Here is a 23,782-nt window from a genome sequence, read left to right as displayed (position 1 = left end):
GAGGAAATGCTGATGGGTACCAAGTTCCACATTCACCTGCTTAATGAACTGAAGGCTAAGCATGAGACTGGAACAAATGTGTTGGGCATATGGAGCTCATTCCTCCCTATTTTCAAGCTCCCTCAAGTTAACCAATTCCCTGAGTTGATCCATCTGTGTGCTGAAAATTATGACCCCACTCAGAGGGCAGTTCTTGACCCTTCAGGATCAGTTGTGTTTTATGTCACCCCAGAAGCTATCAAGGATATGCTCTGCTTCAGGACTGAGAAGAAACTGGTCCCTCTATCACTTGTAGACCGGATAAATCGAGGATCCAGAATGACAGATGCTCAGGTTACCAAACTAAACCAGCTATACATTGGCTCTGACTCTGTGAAGTATCCTCCTATCAATCAAGTATACCTCAACCAACTGGGCAGAGATCTGGCAGACATGATTAGTCCCATTTTGGGCTACAACTCCATTGAGTTTGTTGATCAAACTGTGCTGGTAATCATGCTCATGTTTGCTCCTGGCAAGTCTCCTATTTGCTATGACTATGCCACCTATATAGCAGACAAAATACATGAGCAACTAATGAACCTGGCAAGAGAAAGAGTGTTCAGGTATACCTCTTACATTTACCACTTGATCTTATATCATCAACATCAGAAATTCACTTTTCCAATAAAAAGAGAGGATGCCCAAGGCAATCCAAGATCAGTGGTCTATTGGTCATCTGTTTTCCATTGTAGAGGTGAAACTCCTTATACCTATTGTGAATTCATAGATCAGTTCATTCACCCAGCTATGTCAATAATGATGGGCGCACCCCCTCCAAGGCTCACAGATGAAATGCAAAGGATCCTGCAGCTATCCAAATCATACAGCATTGGGGACTGGTACTTTTACCAGCACCACACCGTCATCAGGATGTATGGGTGTGAACTGCCTCCCTACAAACTACCCAGATATGTGCCTATGAGGCTATTTGCCCTAGAATACTTCAGGCAGTTTGGAAACGTTGATGCACTTCACTTTTCAGGCAAAGGCAAGAAAGCACAGTTGAAAGTCAGGAACCAACTGGGCCACTTTGTCTATAACCAAAGGGAGGAAGGTTGGAAAGAAGCAGACAGGATGCTTGAGTCCCTTGGCCTTCAAACTAGTTTCCTCTGGAAACCTTATGACCCCAACCACTTCATCACTTTGAGAAGGCTCAGATATAGGCTCTCTGGCTATGATCATCTAAAAATCCCTCACATTGAAAAACATGCTAACCAAGAAAAATGGAGGAGAGGAACCCTAGAAGAGCCGGTTACACAAGAAGAGCTGAATCAAAGAGCAGTGAGGAATCTTAAAAAGATGGCTGACCTTGAACTTTGTTCACAGGTGTTTTCACTGCCAAGCACACAAGTGGGAGCAGGTGCATCCTCCTCGACTGCAAACCAGCAAGCACCCAAAGCCACTGAAGATATATCTGGCAAGGGCAAGGAAAAAGAAATGGATACTGAATGGCCACAGCATGAACAGGTACAACAACAACAACAACAGGAATTGCAGCAAGAAGAAGGGCAGCATAATAAAGAGCAGCCCCTACAGCAAGAAGGGGCAGTTGAAGCCCAAATTTCCACAGAACAGCAGGCACAAAATACAGTGCCTCCTAGGCAAGAAACATCAGTTGATGCCTCAATCCTCCAAACTCCACAAAAGGAGGATACTAGCAGAAAAAGGGACAGAGAGACTCCCTTGACCACATCAGAAAGTCATGGTGAGAAAAGACAGAGAATGAACCCTTTCTCTGATGAGGAAATGCCAACAGGGCAGTCTCTGGGTATGGGCCCACCTAGCAGGGAAGTATCTGCAAGTTCCTTCCAAGGGGAACAGAACAGAACTGTGGGAGGAGAAGTCAGCTCCTCTAGCCAGCAGAGGGAAGGTGAACTGAGCATCAAACAACAGTTCATAGACATAAAGAAAAGGAGTGAGCCCATAAAAATACAGCTGTATAATCACTTGCTGAAGATGGCTCCCACCAACCAGCAAAGACTGATGTCTTCTTTTGATGTCAGTGAAGGCAAGATGATCATGAGTCATTTCTTACCAGTTGTAGCACAACCCCAAACTCATGCAGATTATATAAGGACCAATCTTGAGGTCCTTGCCAAAGACATCCACCCAATGGATAAAATTGAGTTGCACAAACAAACAGGTGAGATGGTCTATGCCTCCTTGGCAGACAAAACCTTGAACAACTACAGGCTGGAAAATATCCTTAATAATACAGCTGCCCAACTTGAGTTGGAAAGGGCATCATCACAGGCTAAGGACAATAGAATTAGGTCCTTAGAAGATATAATTATTGAAATTTGGCATGATCCCAAAGATATCAAGGGCATCCAGGAGATATTGAAGTTAAGGGATGCAAACATGGCTGCTTTGAAGAAAAAGATAAAAATGCCAGCCACAATTCACGCTCAAACAGATGAGGTTGCCCAGCAGAGGCATGATAAGGAAGCCACAGATTTACTGGTGTCTCTCTATAAATAGCTCATCCATGCACAAGAAAAGCTGAGAGAATCAGAGGCTGCACAAGCAGCATTACAGGCAGCTTTGAGACAAAGAGAAGAAGGACAGACCTCCCAGCCTCCTCCTGAAGTAATAAATCTTGAGGAAACTGCTCCACCTACTGTCCCTCCTCCTCAACAGCCAGAACAAGCAGCAACATCCACCTCAGCAGCACCACCAGCAACAGAGCAGGCCCGAAGCCTGGACAAGCAAAAGCTGAGGAATGAGATCCAGGCCCTGGAAGCTCAAATGACAGAGCTGAATGGGACCAGGGATAAATTGGCCAAAGTGAATGACAGATATGATAAATCCAAGCAGTCTGTGGCAGAAAAGGGCAGGGAGATAAAAGCCCTCAAAGATAAAATCAAAGAGCTAGAAAAAGAGCTCAAATTAGATAAGGTGGTGGCTGAGCTTAAAATAGTGCTATGGGCTAACATTGGCCAATCTATAAATGAGCAATGGCAATATATTGAAACAATCCATGAGCAGTTGGACCTCATTCCAAAAGCAGACACTGAAATTCAGAGAGCAAGAGCTGCTCTAAGCAACATGCCTGAGATAGCCACCAGGATGATCAATGTGCTTAACAATAGGACAAGCACTCAGTTGGCTGCCATGGGAATTCCAAACAGAACTGAGCACATTCAGTTGATCAAAAGGGTTCTCACACTAAGAAACTTAGTGCAGACATTGGAAAGAAGAACCCAGGATATGCAGACTGAGGTGAACAGATTTTTGGAGAAATTTCAGATGTTAGAAAACAGAGGGCTCCCTAGCTTACTGAACAACGCAGGGAGATTTTTCACGCATGACTAGTATGCCAAAAGGGTCAACACATTTGCCACTAGTCAAATCAACGAGAAGCCCAACACCTCAGAGGAAACAGGGCCAGCCACATGACAGACTCTCTATAACAGAGTAGAGAATCTATTTTTTATAATGAATGAAATCAAACACTTGTTTGAGGCCCCTCCCAATTTTTATAAGTATACAGAGGAAGAGGAGACTATAGATGCAATCCTCAGGCATCAATTACCTACACATGACTGGTGGACCAAAGAAATACAAACAATTTTGTAAACAGTGAGCCATTCACCAAATTTTGTTTATAAAAATATGAATTGTTATGCAAAGCACAGTTTAATAAAATCAGCATACAAAGGAAAGATGAAAAGGCTGAGCCAACTCAGCAGGGCTATTCGGTCACCACGGCAGCAAGCACAGTCACAGGTGGCAGGGCCGAGAAAATACAGTGCAACAAACGTAAAGGCACATTTTGCAGCATTAAAGCAAAGCGTTCCAACCGACTCAGTGACCTCCAAAGGTCAAAATATCCTCTGACAGACTTAAAGAGCAGTTATGTTGCATTCAAAGCTGCAATAACTTTTTTTCTACTTTTCTGTACGAAGTAATGAAGATATTTCTCTCTCAGATGACTCAATGCCTGAGATATTTTGTATAAACATTTCTATAAAGTCCCCTTCGGATGTTTTGCAAAGGGTTGTTGTTGATTTCTCCTGAAGAAGTTCTTATGCTGTAATCCTTTCAGAAGTTTAATAAAGAAAGTGATGGAATTTCTCGGATTTCTGAAGTGTTGAATGTGTTCTGGTGTCTGTTGAAAACTGCTGGATTCCTGTGTATTACACAATACAATAAGTCTCTGTAACTTTCTCTGTTATGTATTTTTGATTTGTTAAAATCCATATATGTTTCTAATTTCAAAGTGTTTGACAACAAAGAAAAAGAATAACTTTCAGGACTTATTCAAGGAATACCCTGAGTTCAATCTGTGTTGTTAATGAATGTTTTCTTCAGCTGTAAGTTTGATAAGTGTAATTCTTAATTGCTGCACTTTCAGAATACATCTTTCACAGTGACCTTTGTCTCAGGAATTCAAGTTTGCTCCTGTGCAACGTGTTTCACTTTCACATCACCAGCTTAATAGAGAATTCTTAATTGCTTTCTGTTGGCTGACCATGCTTCACCATTTAAGTTAAATTTGTTTGTCTAAGATACACATTAGGCCCTGCAGTTTGAACACCACCACTCCTGCGTTTCAAAGCATTTCACAACTCCAGACTCCATTGCCCAATGATATACTATTCTTTGAACACTGCACCTTAAGCCCTGAAAGAAGTCCTTCAACCAAAACATAAACCAAAACCTGAGCATAATACCTAGCCTAAAAACACCATCATAACAGAGACAAATCATAAAGAGAGAGCCCTCTCTGATTACAGTTTGGCTAGAAACTGTGATCCAAAGATTGGTTAGTGGTTACCCCGGCCGTATTCCCTTGGGAGTCAAAGGGAACAACATGGGTGTTAACATGCCTCACAAGATCTATGGGAATTAGTTGAGGATGGTTTTGAAGAACCAGCAGATGAAAATGAGTTTAATAGATTAACTTAAGAAGATAAGGATCTGTTGAAGAGAAATAGGAAGAAGGATTCAAAAGCCCTTGTATTTTTGTATCAAGCAGTGGACCAGAGTGTGTTTCCAAGGATAGCAGTAACTAAGACATCCAAAGAAGCATGGAAAACCCTCAAGACAACTTATCAAGGCATGGAGAAAGTGAAGGCAGCAAAACTACAATTGCTGAGGAGAGATTTTGAGAACTTGTGCATGAAGGAATCAGACAATATTGACTCATTCTTCACACATGTAATTGGTCTGGTCATACAGATAAGGACTCATGGAGAAGTTCTTGAAGAAAGGATGATTGTGGAGAAAATATTAAGGGTCCTACCCTCAAGGTTTGATGTGATTTTCACCACCATATAAGAGACAAAGGATCTCTCAAACTTTGCAGTTGATGAAATTCATGCATCACTGATAACACATGAGCAGAGGTTGAGTAGAAATGAAAACTCATCTCTAGAACAAGCCTTCAAGACCCAGATGTCCTTCGGAAGAGGAAGAGGTCAAGGCAGAGGAAACAAGAGAGGAAGAGGCAGAAGCCAAAACAGAGGTGGAAGAAACAGTCCAGCAAATGCTCAAGGAAGAGGTAGCAATCCAAATCAGAACCAAGGCCAAGGCAGCAACCAACAAAGTGTACAACATCTTGCTCAAGGACAAAGGTATGACAAATCCAATGTCCAATGTTATTACTGTAAAAAATATGGGCATTATGCAAATGAATGTAGGAAGAAGCAGCACGATATGAATAATAGATCTAGTGCACATGTCACTAGAGAAAATATCAGCCAAGATAATGTGTTGTTAGCTTGTAATATGGCTGAAACAAACAGTGATGATATATGGTTTCTAGAATCCTGTTGTAGTAACCATATGACAGGAAACATAGCCCTATTTTTTGCTTTAGATCAAAATGTGGAATCACAAGTCACACTTGGGACTGATAGTAAAATTTATGTTATGGGAAAAGGATAAGTAAAAATATTTACAAAGAAAGGAGAAAGGAAAACCATAGCAGATGTCTATTATGTTCCTGGAATGAGATGTAACCTCTTAAGTATTGGACAGCTTGTTCAAAAGGGGTACAATGTTTTCGTTGAGAATGATGGATGCACCATCATGGATAGAGCACCCAGCAAAAGATGTATTGCTAAAGTGAAGATGACGAGGAACAGGATGTTCCCTCTTAGAATAAGGGCAGATTTGAAAAACAAAGAAATAATTGCAACAGTTACCCAAGAGGATTTCCAAAGCCAACCAAAGGATGAAAATTGGTTGTGGTACTTGAGATTTGGACATCTCAACTTTGGAGGTCTTAACTTGTTGAGTAGAAAAGGAATTGTAAGAGGATTACCATTGATAGAGAAACTGGACAGCCTTTGTGACGGTTGTATCTTGGGGAAACAACACAGAGAAAGTTTTCCATCAGGGAAAAGCATAAGAGAAAAAGCACCCTTATAGATTGTCCACTCAGACTTATGTGGACCGATGCAAATTCCATCACTAGCAGGCAACCAATATTTTCTAACATTCATTGATAATTTTACAAGAAAAACTTGGGTTTACTTTCTAAAGAACAAAAGTGAAGTGTTTGAAAAATTTCGAAATTTCAAAGCACTTGTAGAAAACCAAAGCGGGCTGCATATCAAAGTTATAAGAACTGATAGAGGAGGTGAGTATCTCCAAAGAATTCCTACATTTTTGTAGAGAAAATGGAATTCATAAGCAATTTACAGTTAGGTACACCCCGCAGCAAAATGGAGTTGCTGAAAGGAAGAATAGAACCATCATGGATATGGCAAGGAGCATGTTGAAGGCAAAGAATTTGTGAAATTATTATTGGGCTGAAGCTATACACTGTGCAATATATATTTTGAATAGGTGTCCTATAAAAGCAGTGATGAACAAAGTGCCAGAAGAAGCATGGAGTGGGAGAAATCAAGGAGTCACCCACATGAAAGTTTTTGGATGTGTGGCCTATGCACACATTCCAGATCAGCTAAGGAAGAAGTTGGACAACAAAGGGGAGAAATGTATTTTCATTGGATACAGTGAGGAATCCAAGGCTTACAGTTTGTATATCCCATCCACTAAGAAGTTTTTTGTGAGCAGATATGTTCAGTTCATTGAGGAGGAAGCTTGGGATGGAAGCATAGAGAAAACAATGAATGTTAAAAACGGTTTGTCTCATGATGAAGATGATGAGGAGATGGCTGAAATACATCCCCAAATAGTAGATCCAACACAAGGACAGCAAGAGACACCCTTGAGGAGAAATGAAATTGCTTCTCCAAGCACACCATAAGGAGGAAATTCAAGTGCTTCTTCAAGCACTTTCACACCGAATGAAAGAGGTAAGAAATTCATAAATTTAAGTGATATTTATGATGAAGGAATGAATTCCTTGTTTGCTTTGTATTGTCATGTTGATGACCCTATTCATTTCGAAGATGCAATTAAGGATAAGAAATGGATAGAAGCTATGGATGAGGAGATAAATTACATAGAAAGAAACAAGACATGGGATTTAGTTGAGCTACCAAAAGGTAAAGAAGTCATGGAGTTAAATGGGTCTATAAGACCAAGAATAATGCTAAAGGCAAGATAGAAAGGCACAAGGCAAGACTTGTTGTCAAGGGATACAAGCAGCAGTATGGGAGAGACTATGAGGAAACTTTCACACCGGTTGCAAGAATGGAAACCGTGAGAGCAGTGTTATCCATAGCAGCACAAAACAAGTGGAAAGTTTACCAAATAGACGTGAAGTCAGCATTCCTAAATGGAGTATTAATGGAAGAGGTTTACATTGAACAACCTCCAGGCTATGAGAAGAAAGGCCAAGAGCACAAAGTGTGCAGATTGAAGAAAGCTCTTTATGGGCTGAAGCAAGCACCAGGAGCATGGTATAGTAGGATAGATTCCTATCTACTAGAAAATGAATTTGCAAAATGTGAGGGAGAACCCGCCATCTACATCAAAGAAAAGGATGGTAAATTGCTAATTGTTTTGTTGTATGTTGATGATGTTACTTTTACAGGTAATGATGACTACCTCATTGAAAATTTCAAATCAGTCATGAAAGAAGAATTTGAGATGACTGACATGGGTTTGCTGAGATACTTCTTAGGAATAGAAGTAGATCAAAATGAAAATGGGATTTTTATCTCACAAGCAAAATATGTAAATGAAGTGTTGGGCAGATTTAACATGCAGGACAACAAGGCAGCAATCACTCCCACAATGATGGGATTAAAACTAAGCAAAGAGGATAGCAGCAAGGATTTTGATCCTAACTTGTACAAGAGCATAGTTGGCAGCCTCATGTATTTAACTGCAACTAGGCCGGATATAATGTATGCTGTTAGTTTAATTTCCAGATTCATGGAGAGGCTGAAAGAAGCACATTGGCAGGCAGCAAGAAGAATTCTGAGGTATGTTAAAGCTACAAAATTGTTTGGCATTTTATATACTATCTCAGAATGTTCAGATTTAATTGGATACACTGATAGCGATTGGGCTGGAAGTGTAGATGATTAGAAAAGCACATCCGGTTATGTTTTTCACATGGGATCAGGAGCCATTTCACGGGCTTCTAAGAAACAACCTATTGTAGCATTGTCTACAGCAGAGGCAGATATGTGACAGCTACAGCAGCAGCATGTCAAGCAGTTTGGATGAGAAGAATGTTAAGGAGCTTAGGCCAAGAGCAGGCAAAAGGAACGGTGATTTTTTGTGACAATAACTGAGCTATTTCATTATCAAAGAATTTGTCAGGCCGGGCAGTAACTCTCTAAAGGCAGAAAAAACTGATTCGTTTATATTCCATAGGTAACCCATTGTTATATACAATAGGGAGTGATTGGTCAGTTCATCTCCTGATGACTGTTCACCTTCCCAATTTATTTATTTACATAAAATTCCCAATTATGAAGATTAGGTGTCAACATTCCCCCCCTTAATCTGAAGGGATGTTGATGAGTCCAAACATCATTCTGAATCGTTCAAGCTTTTCCCTTCCAAGTGCTTTGGTGAAGATGTCTGCAATTTGCTCATTTGTGGAACAATGACGGAGATGGATTGTTTTGGCCTTAACATGATGTCGAATCAAATGATATTTAGTATTGATATGCTTTGTTCGATCATGGAACTTTGGGTTCTTGGCAAACTTTATTGCAGAGGTGTTATCAATCATGACTGGAGTTGATTGTACTTGTTTTACCTACAAATCTTCAAGAATTTTGCTGAGCCACACAATTTCTTTCGTTGCTTCAGCTGCTGCCACGTATTCTGCTTCTTTTGTGGAATCTGCTGGAACTGATTGTTTTCGTGATCTCTAGGAGACAACTTCTGATCCAAGACTCATAGCATATCCTGAAGTAGATACCCCAGTTTCTTTGTCTCCATCGAAGTCTGAATCAGAGTATCCAATCAAGCTGAAGTCATCCACCTGTGTATACTTGATTCCAAGGTCTTGAGTTCCCTTCAAGTACCTTAGAACTCTTTTTGCAGCAGACAAGTGTCCCTCACAAGGCTTTTGCATGAACCTGGAGAGGATTCCAATAGTAAATGAAATGTCTGGTCTGGTAGTAGTGAGGTAGATGAGACTTCCTACAAGCTGTCTATACTTTGTTTCATCCTCAAATTCCTTTCCTTCAATAGATGTGAGCTTTAAGTTTTGTTCCATTGGAGTAGAAAGAGGATTGCACTCTATCATGCCAAATCTGTTTAACAAATCTCCAATGTATTTCTTTTGAGAAAGAAATATGGATTTTGGATGTTGGGTTACTTCAATACCAAGATAGTAATGAACATAGCCCAAATCAGTCATTTGAAAACTTTTTCCCAATTCCTTCTTTATGAATGCAATGTAGCTTTCATTGTTCCCTGTCATTAAAAGATCATCTACATATACCACAAGATATACAACTGTTTTGCCAACTTTCTTGACAAATAAAGTTGCATCATCAAGATCAAAATGATTGAATTTGAGTTTCAGAAGATGCTCAGTTAGTTTTTCATATCAGGCTCGCGGTGCTTGTTTGAGGCCATACAAGGACTTCACAAGTTTGCATACTTTTTGTTCATGTCCTTTCACAGCAAATCCTTCAGGCTGGGACATAAAAACATTCTCTTTTAGATCTCCATTCAAGAATGTAGTTTTTACATCCATCTGATGGACTTTCCAACCATTCTGAGCAGCTAGTGCAAAGAGTGTCCGGATGGTGGCCCATTTTTCTGTGGGGGCAAAAGTTTCCTCATAATCGACCCCTTCCTTCTGTGCCAAACCATTTTCCACAAGCCTAACTTTGTGCTTGTCAAGTGAGCCATGAGCTTTGTACTTGTTCTTGTAGACCCACTTGCAGCCAATTGGGTTGGTTCCAAATGGAGGATCAACCAGCTTCCAAGTGCCATTCTTTATGAGAGCATCATACTCCTTTTGCATCGCTTCTTTCCATTCATCATGAGAAGCAACTTCTTTGAAGGAAGTTGGTTCAAAATCTGTAGACAAGTTCAATTCACAATCATAAGTAACATCCATATCAACAGGTGAATTAGAGTCATCTACATCACCTCCATTTTGTCGGTTTGACTTTCTGGTTCCTGTTTTTCCAATTTCATCAGGATGAACACTTTCAAGTGTCTTTGTCAGCCACTTTGGGGGACCTTTCTGAGATGGTCCAGGCTGCTCTGTTGATTGAGTTGGGACTGAATCAATATTGAGTCTCCCAATTCTATCAATTACATCACTTAAAGCATCATCTGTTGTTGGAGTTTCATGCAGGGGAGATTGTTCTTTAGAAGAAGATTCCACATGTTGATCTAGTATAGGAATCCCCCCTTCAAGATGTGGAATCTGATTATCAAATTCTTGAAATGATTTCGTTTTTGCGAATCTATCCAAGAGATCAAGTTTCCGCTCAACAACATTGTCAGATTTGGATGATTCAAGAAAAAATACATCTCTAGATACAAATTTTTTTTATTTACTTCATCATAGAGACGGTATGCTTTGGAGGTGTTTGAATACCCTAGGAAGATACACTTACGACTTCTAGCACCAAGTTTGTTTCTATGTACCTTTTGTATCAAAGCATAACAGGTGGAACCAAAGATCCTGAGATGTTTTACCGAAGGAACATGTCCATACCACAATTCATAAGGAGTTTTGTTTCTTATAGCATTAGATGGACATCTATTCTTTATGTATGCAACACATAGAACAGCATCAACCCAAAACATTATCTTTACATTTTTGAAGAAAAGCATGGATCGTACCATATTCAAGATTGTTCTATTCATTCTTTCAGCTACACCATTCTGTTGGGGATTATAAGGCACAGTTGTTTGATGTTTGATCCCATGTTGGCAAAGATAGTTTTCAAATTCATTTGATGTATATTCGTTTCCATTATCAGTGCGAATAGACCCAATATGAGATTGTGCATCATTTTCAATCCATTTATGAAAATTCTTGAATGTTTGAAAAGCATCAGATTTGTTCTTCAATAAATAAACCCAACACATTCTGGTGTAATCATCAATAAATGTCATGATATATTTATTTCCATTTGCAGAAGGAACAACCATTGGACCACATAAATCTGAATGAATGAGTTCAAGATTCCTATGTGCTCTTGAATGTGAATCATGAAAAGACTGTTTGCTATGCTTTCCTAGAATGCAAGCATCACATTGCTTATGTTTCCTAGGAATTGTAGGCAAACCAGCAACACCATTTTTCTTCAATAAGCGGAGACTGTCATAGTTTACATGCCCAAATCTAGCATGCCATAATAAACTTGATGGAAGTGTACCTTCTTCATGATGAGAAATATATGAGAAATGTTGTGCATGAGCAGAGGTTCCTTGCAGTTTGAGAAGCCTTTCTTCTTCTATTTCCCTCATGACAAGTGAGTGGTCAGATGCTTTTCTTACCTCAAGCTTGCCATCAAACATATGAATGGAGTGACCTTGCTGGCGGATGTGGACCAAGGAAATCAAGTTTCTTTTGAGCTGTGGGAGATATAGAACATGATCCAGAAGAAAGTCTGGAAGACCGGGCAGTTTAAGCCTGATTGTGCCAAGCCCTGATGGCTTTATTTTTGACTGATCTACAAAGTATACTGCTCCATCAACATTGTCAGTGAAATCTTCAAAAAAATCTTTTCTATGAGTCATATGACAGGTTGCTCCTGAATCAAGCAACCAATCATTTTTCGAAGAAGCAAGTGAAGCATTAAACAAATCTTCATTTACTCCAATGTTACATTGTGCCTCAATATACTGAGCGGATTCAGGTGCTTTACCTTTGTCTGTATCATCAGTTTTACCTTTCTGCTGGTTTCTTTTCTACTCAATTTTGTCCCATGGTAGCTTGCATGTAGAAGCATCGTGTGATCCATTTCGTTTGCAGCGAATGCAATGCAGATCTGCCTTTTCTCCTTGAGAATGTCTGCCCCCCTACCTCTGAAGTATCTTCCTCTTCCTCTTCGTCCACCTCTTCCTCTTGTAGAATCTTGAGCAGGATGCTTTTCTTTATGAGCAAGGCACACAGTCTCTTCAAAAGATTCAGGAGCTGTCTCCTTTCCAAAGGATTTTTCTCTTTCAGCAAACTTTTTCACAAGAGAGTCAAAGGTTATATCTTTAAGATTTCCATTTGCTTGTAAAGACTCAAGATAATTGGAGTAGGTAGGATAGAGTGCCTTGAGAAAAGTAATAAGAGGGATATCCAGCTCAACCTTAGTGGATTTGATATCATGCATTATGGATTTTACTTTAGATGCAAGAGAAAGAGGATCATTATTTTTCAGTTCAAGAGTGAAGAGTTTAATCATGAGCTGAACAACTTCAAGTGCAGAATGTGAGTCATAGAGTTCTTTCAGCTTTTGTAAAGCTTCAAAGGCAGTTGAATATGATGAAATATGGCAACTTACTTCTTCATTTACAGATGCTGCGATTAATGCATAGGCTTTGCTGTTCTTGTTTTCCCAAATGACGAGCTCTTTGTCTGATGTAGGCTGTACTGGGTCATTGTCTCCTTCTCCGACACACACTCCCTTCCACAACTCATTGAAGATGAGGGTGTGTTTTATCGTCCGGGACCATTCAGGGTAGTTCTCCTTGCCAGTGAGAACTATTCCTACCATAGAGATGATTTAATGCATCCTGTAAAAAAAAAACTTCTGCTGATAGAAAAAAATACTTCTACTGATATACAGTGAAATTGTACTCAAAAGGGCAAAAAAAATTTCAAATACTTTTATGTACTATTTCTTCAATTCCTTCAAGGATCCTCATATAATATAGCCACCATATGTACAGGCTATTTTAATGTCGTCATGATCCATTCATGAGACAACCTCCCTTTCTGCTTACAATATAATATGATGTGTTTAAATCCTTAACAGTACCACATTTGTAATATACAAAACCCAATCATAAACAAAAGCTAAAAAAGGGCACCACAGGATCATATCAAAGACTCAATGCTACTTTCATCAGATAAATTCATGATCCACCAAGAAGGTCAATGTTATCAGCTATATTATAAACAGCCAGACATTTCCAACTAGAACCAAAGAGCTGTTCACCGCCTATGGAAAATGTCAATGCCCATGATAGAATCACTGTGTCAACATTAAAGGCTTATACAAACAGGCCTATACAAACAGCGTTGTATACATTATAAATCCAATGGCTGAACCGACAGCGTCCAAGGCATATACAAACAGCACGTTCAAAACATAAACAAGGCATATAACCATGTCAGGCCTATACAAATAGCGTTGTATACATTATAAATCCAATGGCTGAACCGACAGCGTCCAAGGCATATACAAACAACGCGTTCAAAACATATACTATGTTAGGCCTATACAAACACCCAGGCGAACAACGTCCAAGGCGAACAGCTTTAATTCAAAAGGGTTACTAATGCAACATCAAAACGATAATACCACTTGCCCGTCTGCACTCAAAGGTTAATACAACTGCGCATTAATATTCAAGCGCACAGTAGTGCTCTTTCTCGGCTCCATTCGTCTTCATGTTAATGTTCAAATTTGGTGACAACGAAATTCAAAAAACGGAATGCAGTGCAAAAAAACTGATAAAACTTGTCGTTAAAAAGCTATCCCTGCATGAATCCTACAAAACATATGTTTGTTACCCATCTGCAGGAGTTTATGCAAATTTAATGAGACACTGTGTATTATGGACCTTAGCATACAGTTTTCTGTGGCCAACTCTAACATATCAGAAGGAACAAATTACATTCCCATGAAAAAAAAGAGTTGGCATTCAGAGCGACAGTAGCGCTGGGTGTGACTGCTCAGAGAGCGACAGAGGGCAGAGGAAGAAATTATGGCATGGTCTCACTGCTCAGAGAGCGACAGAGGAAGAGGCAGAGTGGCACTCTGGACAGAGGCAGTGGCAGCAATGATCAGGACAGAGGCAATGGCAGAAATGATCAGGAGTTACAATTATTTTTAGAGCTGGCTCTGATACCATGTCAGGCCAGGCAGTAACTCTCTAAAGGCAGAAAATACTGATTCGTCTATATTCCATAGGTAACCCATTGTTATATACAATAGGGAGTGATTGTTCAGTTCATCTCCCAATGACTGTTCACCTTCTCAATTTATTTATTTACATAAAATTCCCAATCATGAAGATTAGGTGTCGACAGAATTCTGTGTTTCATAAGAGAACGAAACACATTGACACAAGATTTCACTACATCAGAGAATTGGTAAGCAATGGAGAAATTGTTTTACAACATTACAGGACTGAGGAACAGGTTGCAAACATTTTGACAAAGCCATTGGACCATAAAAGCTTTGAATTTTTGAGGAAGTGTTTGGGTATGACTGAACGCCCAGAAGTTGAAATTAAAGGGGAGTGTTGAAATATTAATTTCAACTTGTCATGCTGCATTCAATGCACAAAACCACCAGACCTTATCGGATCGCTTTTGCTGTGAAAGTGGTATTCCGTAAATCTCACCCGATGCAATCATTTCATCTTTTACAAAACCATCTTTCTATCGGGACGTAACATCCGTTCTGTTTGGGCAAGCGATGATCGTTGGATTAGTGTGAAGGTTGTCCACCGTTGATTGCATCCAGAGCTGCATACAAGCTTGCAACATGACATTGCGCAAAATATTTGGTTGACCGCTGGTAAAATATAAATGAAATTAAATGTGTTCATAGAGTATTGGTAAAAGGTTTTCAATTTTAATGTTTTTTATTCCTTGCGGAGGTATGGGCATAGTAAAACATATTTACGTGTTATGTTTTTTTTATGTATTGTATATGCATTGTATGTATATTGTTTTTTTGTGGTGTTGACCATTCTGTAATGGAACGGTGGAACGCACAGCAGTGCGAAGACGAAGACAAGGTAGAAACTAGAACAGAGCACCGTGGATGTTATGATGACTTGTTTGGGAATGGAATGAAGTAGCAAAAGCAGCGTGTGAGTAAGGAGAAAGGAAATGCTCGGCAGAGCCTGAATGTAATTTTTATTTTTTTTTATTTTGAATATGAATGTAAAAGTGCAGCACCATATGTAAGAATCCTTTTTATTTTACAGCAGTAAATGTAAACAAAAATTTACACACAGCTGTGTAAATTTTTATTTATAAGGAGACAGAGTAATTTTGTTGAAATGTTTTTGGTGAATCCCTCTAAGAGAAAGAGGATGAATTTTGTGTTGGAAATAATACTGAGAGGGGGGGTGAATCAGTATTATCAAGTTCTTTTAACAAATCTTCCTTATTTATACTTTGAATTATTTTTGCATATCAGTACCATAAAATAATGAGCATGAATAAGAAAAACAGATAGTCACACCAAAGAACACCAGATGTAAGGTGGAAACCCAATGTGGGTGAAGACCACCTGCTGCAATATGTCTCTATCTTCTTTCAAATTAGAAACTCCTTTTACAATGATTTTGTACTGGTGCAGTCCTTTACCAATACACAGGCTGCGACCTGCAGAGAGCTACAACTCTCTCTCGTTTTCCAGTCTTTCCTGGAAGGGAGCTACAACCCCCTACTTCTTTTCTTACAAGGACCACTTTTCATAAATTTTCAAACTAGATCCATAAGCATCAAATGATCATCAAGTACATGTAAATTACACAGTCAACTGCAGTAACCAGATCAACAGTAATAGAACTAACCCAGAACACCTTATCAACAGAAAAATTCAGTAAACAGAAGATCTTAAGACAGATACGCAGTATTTCTTTCTCTAGCCTGCGTCGCTACGCACTTCACCTTCTGCTTCCCTGCGTATACCCGCAGAGACCCTTCTGCTGCACCGCGTACCCACACACTGGTTCTTCAATCGCGCTGCGTACTGTTACTATAGGTACGCACCCAGAGGCACTATCACGCCGCGTACTGTTACTGTAGGTACGCACCCAGAGACACTATCGCGCCGCGTACTGTTACTGTAGGTACGCCCCCAGAGACACTATCGCACCGCGTACTGTTACTGAAGCCACGCACTCAAAGATATTATCGCGCTGCATACTTTTGCTGTGCATACGCACCTGAACCTTCGTCGCACTGCGTACCCACGCAGTTCTCCTTCTTCTGTTCTGCGTACCCACGCAGTACCCCTTCTTCTGCTCTACGTACCCACGCAGATCTCCTGCTTCTGCTCTGCGTACCCACGCACCTGTACTGTTAATCACCTGCGTACTTCTGATTAGGGCCGAATTGGTAGTCCACCAGTGTGGCACAGTTAGTCAAATGCCCAGATCTGATGATGCGCTCGAGAGATCACCCTTCACAGACTCGCTTTTAACTTCACTTACATATAGATCAAGCTTTTAAGACCATAACCCAATATTTCAGATCTTAGGATATTCAATTGCAAAAGATACTTAGCCAAGTGATCTTCTTTGCTTTATATAGGCAAGCTCCTCCTAAAGTCATGGATCAATACCATAGATAACCAGTACAAGGGGCCCAAAAACATGGGGCTCAATAATAATAATAGTATAAAACAATACCACAGGCCAAAACCATAGAATCAAGATCGGCAGGCTAAATACCACGGGCCAAACATAGGAAACCCCACGTGAATGCGCTTCTCTGCCTTGAAGTAAGTGAAACTGGGGGTACGCACCTTCTAAACGGGTGACCTGCGTGTCTGGGTGCGGTCCCTTCACGGTGTACCTGCATGTACGCATCTTCTAAACTGTTCTCCTGCGTACTTCTTAATTTTCAACATTTTGAGAGCCTGATCAGAGCATTACCACTTGAGGGTGTTGCCATCAAGTACAACATCTGTAACATAGAGCCATATCAGAATCATAATTCCAACAATCTCCCCCTTTGGACTTGATGGCAACCTCAAAATCTTCATCTTCATTCTCCCCCTTTGACATCAAGGGCAAAGGGTTATGCTCCCCCTAAGAACATGCTCCCCCTGAATATGAACCAGATCTGCAAAGAAGAACCATAATCCACCAGTCACCATAAATGACCATGAAAGAGATAGAGACATATTGCAGCTATATTCAAACCAGCTTCCATGACCTCCTTCTGTACATCCTCCATAATGCCAACAATGCATTATATGCTCCCCCTGAACCTGTGCCGCAACCCAGCACATGTACGCATATACCCCAGATGAATCATGCGTACAACCATCAATCAGAAGAGTTTCAACAATAAGATGATGCATCAACAACTCCCAGCTTTTGCCTGAGGTATTCAAAAGTCTCCCTAGGCAATGGTTTGGTGAGAATATCAGCAACTTGTTCCTTAGAAGGAACATACTCCAACTTGACCTTCTGTTCAAGCACTTGTTCCCAGAGAAAATGATACTTGATTGGTATGTGCTTGGTTTTTGAATGCATGACAGGATTCTTTGAGATGCTGATTGCACTTGTGTTATCACATAAGATGGGGATAGGTGGTGTACAAGTGATTTGAAAGTCCTGCAAAGTCTGCATCATCCAAAGGAGTTGAGTGCAGCAAGATGCAGCAGCAACATATTCTGCTTCGGCTGTAGACAAGGAAATCGAACTTTGTTTCTTGCTGAACGAGGATACTAGTCTGGAACCCATAAAGAACGCACCACCACTTGTGCTTTTCCTGTCATCCACGCTTCCGGCCCAATCTGCATCTGTATAAGCATGAAGTGCGAGATCTGTATCTCTAGGATACCATAAGCCATAATTTTGAGTCCCTTGAAGATATTTGAAAATTCTCTTCACTGCCTGAAGATGAGTCTCCTTCGGATTTGCCTGAAATCTTCCAACTATTCCAACTGCATGCATGATGTCCGGTCGGGTACCTGTCAGATAAGGTAAACTTCCAATCATAGATCTGTAGGTTGGTTGATGCACTGCTGCAGATTCATCATTTGCACTGAGGCTACATCCTATGACCATGGGTGTACATACTGGTTTTGCATCTTCCATGCCATATTTCTTCAAAATCTGTTTGAAATACTTGGTTTGAGATAAAAAGATCCCTCCTTCTTTTTGTTGGATTTGCAAACCAAGAAAATATGTCAGTTCTCCCAGCAAGGACATTTCGAATTCTTTCTGCATCACCAAGGCAAAGCTTTGACTCATAGCTTCTTCATTGCTTCCAAAGATAATGTCATCTACATACACAACAAGTATTAGCAATTTGTCATTTTCAACTTTTATATAAAGATTGCTATCTGCTGATCCTTTTGAAAAACCTTGTTGATGAAGATATTTGTCCAAACGATAGTACCAAGCCCTTAGATCTTGTTTGAGACCATAGAGAGCATTTTTCAATCTGCATACAAGATTTGGATCATTTCCAGGAATGAACCCATCTGGCTGCTCGATGTATACTCCTTCCAAGTCTCCATTCAGAAAGGCTGATCTCACGTCGATTTGAAATACTTTGAAGTTTTGAAAGCTTGAGAGAGCAAGGAACATTCGGATGGCCTCAAGTCTTGCAACAGGAGCAAAGGTTTCTTCAAAGTCTATTCCTTCTTGTTGTTGTTATAGACATTTTTGTGCCTTACAACATTGAGCATGAAATGTCCATAATCTAAGGGATCCAAATCCCTAAACATGTTGTTCCTACCCCTAGAAGAACAAGGCTAACAAACCACAGCAATTCACAGGAGTTCTCCACCAGAAACTGCTCAAAAACAAGTCAATTCAGGATCAATTCAGTGGCTCCACTAGCTGTCAGCGCTGAATGTCAAAGCCAACACTGGCTACCTGCGCTGAATGTCAAAGGCAACACTGGCCACCTGCGCTGAGCGAGAGTTGACATGTGGCAAGTTCATTCCAAGAGGTGTCAAGACCCAGGAAGCTTCCAGAATCTTCGTCAATGACACTTGCCTCAGTGAATTCGACTGGTGATGAGTAAGAGGTTCCAAATCTCCAAGTGGAAGCAAGAACCTCCAAGTGGAATCAAGAACTGACAGAGGGAGAGGACACTAGTCAGATCTCAAGCTGACTCATCCTCTCTCCAAACATCTATATATGGATCTCTCCTCCATGAGATCTAGAGGCTGGAATTTTGTTATTGCAAAGAATTGCTGTTGGTTTGAGATTGGAATCATTGGGTGCTTAATGCTTTGAAGGGGGTGAAGATAGGAATTCCATTTGCTGGGAAGGAGATGCTGGATTGGAGCCCTCTGGGTTGTATCTCTTCCTGAACCTTGTTATTCATCAATAAATCTATCTTGGTTTCTCCTATATACTGATGTATTTTTGATGTATGATTGCATTAGTATGTTTAGTTTATTTCTAATCCTGAACTAGTTATGAATATGAATCCATGTCTTGTGTAGCGTTCTCTTCTTGTGATCTTGCAGAAACCTCTTGAAGCTGGGCGAGCGAGAAGGAAAGTAACTGGGAACTCTCCAAGAGAAGAGAAACCGGATCGAGGGACAAACGGAAGAAACCGGTTAGTCCATCCATCTCTCTTCATTCTTAATTCATAAAGGAAGAATACTAGAATAGCTGTCTCTGTTTGTTGCTAAGGCACTGTCACACCTTAGGTGGTTAGGATCGTCCTGCATAGGCATTTTTCCCCACAATAAATTGGCGACTCCACTGGGGAGATCTGTTTAGTCATTTTATTTGTGTCTCTATCATTGTTTGTTTCATAGACTCAACAGCAACATTCGAACTGCATCTGCTATTCTCAGATGCAAAGTAGACAGCTGCTGCTTTGATCCAATCACTGGATTTGTCTATGATCTGAACAATGGACTCACAAATGATTTGATGATCCTTTGTGATAGATCTTAGTACCCCCTCAAAGCATCCCTTTGATTTTACCTTGCTTGTTGCTTTGATTTGTCCTGAAACTGTAGATTAAATAACAAACTGTGACCCAGAACCCAGTGAGAAACTCTCGTTTCTCCTTCAGCGCAGATCCTGTGAAGGGATTATGCATTTCAACGCAGGTCCCATGAAGGCTACCTGCGCTGAATGTCAAAATCCCTGTGTTGAGGTTGCGCTGAACCAGTTTGGCCTTGTGCAGCTGGGGTTCTCTGCTCTGTTTTGCCTTGTTTTGATCTCTGATTTTTGCAGCCTGTAACCAGCATAGGTACCAGTCTGATAACTCCTTTTCTCTGCTTAAATTCCGCCTCCTTTTGTACAAAAAGACTGTGAGTGTTTTTATGTGTTTGTGGCATTATTTACAGTTTTCCTTTGCATGAGTGAAATAGTCATCCTGTAGCCCTTGATTCAGATCTGTTGATTGTGATCTTAGAAGAGAGTTCATTGCCTGTTTGCAGTTGATTATACATTTACTCTTGCTTATTGGTTTGAGTTTGTCTCTTTTAAGTGTCGAAACAAGTATTCATTTTGAAAATCGTTAAGTGTTGTAATCTCTTCTACCCTCTCTGATTTCGAAAAAGTAAACTTTTTTGTATTTTTCATTTAAAAGCAAATTCAAAGTTGTACAAAAAGCTTTCTTTGTAGGCATCAATACTAAGAAAGCGGAAAACAAACACCTACATTGTGCATTTTCATCTTGATAGTTTGCATGTTTGATTTAGCAAAAGTGCATTAGAGTGTGCTGACTGCTCTTTGAGAAAAGATGATGTCTTTCTTTTCCCTTAGTAGCTAGGATTATCAAAGTTGAAAAGATATAAAGCTTGCTTATCATCTTTAGACTGCATTTAGGAATTGTATCATACATCTCGTGGTGAACCTCAAAAGGCAAACTTCTAAAAAGATCAACCTAAAATAAATTGAATGAACTTAACAACGCTTTGCAACATAACGCACAACATAGAGGTCTAGGCTAGAGACGTGTTCTGGCGTCGTAAAGCCTGGTGACTGTCGATCTCGTTGATGGTGGGTGATTCCTCCTGAGGGACGATAGCGCCAGTACGGATTGTGCTCCCACGTACCATCGCGTATATATTGGGAGACCCCTATAGGCATAAAACCTTTATCCTTAGGAAGCCGTATCGGCCGCCCTACTGATCGCAATGCACTGAACACAGCATTCAGGAAGATCGACCGCCCGTACCCTAAAAAGTATTCTGCGGTTTTGCGAAAAGTTTGGCACACCCTCTACCTAGAAATCCAGAGCAGTTCCTTTTGGCCTTTTTCAGACTCTATAACGGAAAAAGTCCATCCGAGCATTTGTCACTTCGGGCTCGTTAAAACATCGAAGGAGACTAGAGTCATCTTTAGCTTTTTCTCGACTCTTTAAAATTGAAAAAGCAAGTTGTGTTTAAAAGCGTTGTTAAAAATTTATTTTAAACGGAACAATCCCCCTTATTCTTGCGTTGATCTTTAGGTTGAAAAAATGGAGCACACCAACTTAGGAATTCCCCTTCGTGGAAATCCTAGTCCCTTCTCCTCTTGGGGAGATGTTGGTGCACCCCATATGGCCACATTGTCGCTTCTAGGACTGACAATTGGCCTGCCGGTCTAGCTCTTTTCAACCAATGTCGTTCAGAACACCACTATTCCTGAACAATCGAGTCAACAGTTAGACCAGACCAGAGTTTCCCACCAGCCTTCTACTTCATCTAATTCTTCCTCTCCTCCTTCCTCTTCGCTTGACGGAACTGGTAAAACAAAAAACCAAGTTCCTAAGGAGAAGAAGGAAAAGAACAAGAAAGAGAAGAAGAAGAAGGAGCCAAAAGCGACTGGGGGCAAACAAGGGTCATCTGACAAAAATCCACGCACAGCACTGACTAGGCCTAAATCGCCATGTGTCATATGCAAGGGAGACCACTTCCACAGAGATTGTCCCTGCATCCCTCGGATACTAAGGGACTGGTCTCCCCGTTTGCACAATTCGGTAGCGTCGACCTACGATATCCATGTTGACAGCTCACTGTCGACTAGTGAAAGTGAAGTCCTAGGACAGAGAGGGAAATCTAGATTTCCCTGCAAACTGTGTGAAGGCGACCACGCCATCCACCGTTGTCCCTTCTTAGACGAGGCTAAAAGAGTTTTGGAAGATCGCCCGATTTTAAGAGCGCAACTTCCTCCTGGATATCAAAAACTCCTGCCAAGTCCTTCACTAGTTGAGAACCTAGCTGGCCCGCCCAGGTGGTCAGCCGAAGCACCTATCATTGAAGATGAACCGTTTGAATCCATACCTGACGAAAGTCAAAAGGTTGAGGCGGCAGTTGACCCGGTTTTGCCTTCAGAGGCTCTATCTTCGAATGATACCATCACAGAGGAGAATAAAGACGACACCGTCCAAATTCTCTTCATCAACACAGACTCCGACGAACAAGGGGGCAATCTTCCCATTCCTTTGTCGCAGGAAGGAACTTCGTCAGAGTCATACCCGACCGTCTATTCGGTCCCACCACCAAGCAACCTAGTTGTCTCATTCGACTGGAACCAATTAGGTAGACCCCGGTTGCTAGCAAGCATACCATTCAGAATTATCATTCAAATATACAGAATGGTAATGGCTAGCACTATCATTGATGAGGCGGAATCTGTGAGTATCCTTTCCTCTATTACTTGGAAATCACTTGGTTCGCCAGCGCTTCTGCCTGAAATGAGAAATCTATCAGGCTTTGATAAAGGAACCAGTCGACCTTTAGGGATCCTCCCCAATGTGCCCATAACATTGAAAGGGAAGACTGTTCAAATGAACGTGATGGTCGTTCAAGGACCCTTGGATTATAACCTACTCCTTGGACGAGACTATATATATTGCATGGGAGCCATCGTCTCCTCACTCTTTAGAGTAATGTGTTTTCCGCATGAAGGAAGAGTGGTCAAGCTCGTGGACCAACTTTCATTTCCCGGATCACGCATCGCAAATAGTCATGTAGCATCCCTAAATGGTCTCTTCACGCAAGAAATGTCTCAACCCACGGTCCGTCCTCCTGATGAGCGTGAGTAATCCGGGAGGATATGACTGGAACCCAGGGGGCATGCGTCCTGGTCTGCTTCGGCAGGAAAACTCTGGGTATAGAGTAGGTTTCCGCGGGAGAATATGACTAGTCTGTACCCCGCCCATGCTGGAAGAGGGTTATTCTAGAATAAGATTCTTTTGTCAAAGTTACGTGTTTGGCACTAAGGTCATTCACCTTTGTCTATCTCGGTAGACACCGCCAAAGAAGTTTTTTGTTTGAAAGATTAACGGAACAATCTTTGGGTAACCTAAAAGAGGTAGGCCTTTCCTGGTAGAACAAATGTTTTACTTGCAAATTGAGGGGTAACCTTGAAATTGTACTTTATGCCTGGGGGCATGCAAACCTTTTGGAGTGCAAGCAAGGGGCGGCTATTTATTTTTTTAAATTTTTAGGTCCTTCGCTTTAAACCTGTAGGTCTAACCCTTTAAACTCGTAGGATTAGTCGTTTC

Source organism: Pinus tabuliformis, chromosome Q (genome assembly GCF_031772625.1).
Source record: "Pinus tabuliformis cultivar Carrire ecotype Pingquan chromosome Q, CPIR1, whole genome shotgun sequence".
Lineage (NCBI taxonomy): Eukaryota > Viridiplantae > Streptophyta > Pinopsida > Pinales > Pinaceae > Pinus > Pinus tabuliformis.
Note: the sequence above shows the minus strand (reverse complement) of the source record.